This window comes from Montipora capricornis, chromosome 6, assembly GCF_036669925.1.
Source record: "Montipora capricornis isolate CH-2021 chromosome 6, ASM3666992v2, whole genome shotgun sequence".
NCBI lineage: Eukaryota > Metazoa > Cnidaria > Anthozoa > Scleractinia > Acroporidae > Montipora > Montipora capricornis.
The window spans coordinates 11,467,365-11,469,864 of record NC_090888.1 but is presented as its reverse complement, the minus strand read 5'-3'; the positions used below and the strand labels follow the sequence as shown (position 1 = coordinate 11,469,864).

The following is a 2,500-nucleotide window of genomic DNA, read 5'->3' as shown; positions in this document are numbered from 1 at the left end:
GAGTTGTATAAACATGATGCATTCACTAGTGCCTCCAGACTAACAATTTTTGTTCCAGGGTACGAGAATACAGCTAAATGAAATGAAGGCGACATTTGTTTCTGTAATTCTAAGTCCAATCGCTGATCTCCCTGAAGCCGTTTATTCCTGACAAAGATTTGGCTTTCAAAATATACAAACCGTAATGCTCACTGGTTCACCCCATAATTATTTTACTTTTTAAAGATTCACTCCAGCAGTTGAAGTCGCAGGGAGCAAGTTCGATTACTAAACTTGGAGAGACTGAAGGTACAGTCATGACTAGCATAAATCATGAGATGGATTAACAGAAACTGCCAGAAATCTTACAAAGCTATCTAAAATGTGCACGCATTCATATGCTTTGCATTTACTAAGATCAACTTACAGGATATTTTAATACCTTTAGATGAAATCCAAACTTGCAACCTTTCGAGTCATCATATACAATATTGCAAAGTAATGAGAAGTATTGACGCTGGTATCACAAACTCGCAATTAGACTAAATAATTGTGTATTTTTTTGGACATTATTTTTAAGCTCCAAGTATTCTGTGTTGGGGGAAGGGTGTATCATCACTGGAGTTTAGAGGGCGACTTAGACAGTTACAAAAAAAAATGCTGGTCTGAATGGGAGTAACACTTATGACCTTGCCATAGCGCTGCAATGCTCTACCGTCTCAGCCATCTGAGATGTAGTATGAACTCGCAACTCACCAACTCCCACAGAGATAGCTTGCAAGATCAGATGATCGAGCAGTGTGGGATAGTCCCAGGGTCATGGGTTCGAGTCCAGCTCAGGACTGGAATTTTTTCAGGCAAAAAAAGTGCAACTGCCATTGTCATCTTAAAACAAAGGAGCCCGTGCATGTTGAAGTAGAGGCCTGTGTGGAAATCTTGCCAAATGCTTCAGTGATAACATGTCAATGCCGAGGAAGTTTATCTCTGTTTTTATGAACATATTTCATGTCAAGTCCTCTTCATTCATCTTTGTTTGCTTTTTGTTCTTTGTAATTAATTAGAGATTGTATAGTTTGCCTTTCACCCCTCTTTGTACGTATTACCTCACTCTTTATTAGCATTTATTTTATTTTATTGATTGGTTAATCAATGTGTTGATTCGATTACATTTAGACATCCTGAAGAAGCTTGAAACAGATGTAGGCAGCAGCAAAGACACACTAAAAGAGATGCATGGTGAGTTCGTGCATTGTATTGACTTATTGAATTAACTGAGCTCAAATGAGGGGATCAAGCAAGAACCTTTTTTTTGTTACTGCATTATTTGATATTTTATGGTTTTTAACTTGTGAGTGGCTCAAGCCTTATCTCCACTCGTATTTTGGGGTCTTATGAAAAGTGATTACGCAAGTCTGAGGCAAACGATCAACTGGGTGTTTTGACACTAGTCTTTTTGCTCTTTTTTGCAAGACTGCTTGTGCTTTTTTTATTATGTGAAATGAACTACATGTAGCTCGTCAGAATCATTAGTAGTCAACCTACTAACTACTCATCAAGATGGACTTTTGCAGATATTAAGGCTGTTTTATTGGACAAAATAACTGAAAATTGAAACCTATTTAGGAACCAAAACTGTCTGTCATGCCCAAATGTGAATCAGATAATGGTAACATCCTTGGGTGTTCAGAAACTTTCAGAATCTCTATTGTAAATAAAGCTAGGGGGCCAGATGGCATGCCAACCTACATTGTATGTTTTGAAGGAGCTATCACATGAGTTGGCACCCATTCTGGCCTCACTTTTCCAACAGTCATTTGATCTGGGTCAATTATCAAATGACTGGATTAAAGCTTATGTTGTTCCAATTTTCAGAAAAGGGAAAAGATTACTAGCAAACAATTAATAGATCAATATCCCTCACTTCAGTAACATAAAAAATATTAGAACATATTATATCTCATCATATTTGGAAGCATTTAGAAGATCATAGTGTGCTTAGTAACTTTCAATATGGCTTTCGAAAGCGAAGAAATTGTGAAACCAGACTTGTAAGGACAATACACGATCTAGTTAGTGCAATGAATTCCAAGAAACAGGTTGATGCCTTCATATTAGATTTCTCTAACGCTTTTGATAGAGTATCTCATCAGAGGCTACTCCATAAGCTAAGCCATTATGGAATTCAGGGCAGCTTATTGCCTGGATCCAAGTGTTTCTTACGGAGAGGACACATAAGGTAGCCTAAATAATAATAATAATAATAATAATAATAATAATAATAATAATAATAATAATAATAAGACTTATATAGCGCTATTTACATAAGAATGATCAGTAGCGCTTTACAATAATTCACTGAAAAACCTTATTCAAATGATATGGTGGTACAATTGAAACCAATTGAATAAAAATTAATTAATAAAATAAATTAATAAGTAAATAAGAAAAAGGTTCTAGCCTGCGCAAATAAGGTGGGTCGTCAGTTTTTGTTTAAAATTACGTAGTGATAGAATGTCACGCA

General features: G+C 35.9%; 1 pseudogene; it reads left to right on the top strand.

The window, feature by feature from the left end:
- LOC138050891 (NLR family CARD domain-containing protein 3-like) overlaps window positions 1-2,500 on the top strand; it is a 28,683-nt pseudogene that overhangs the window by 14,188 nt on the left and 11,995 nt on the right.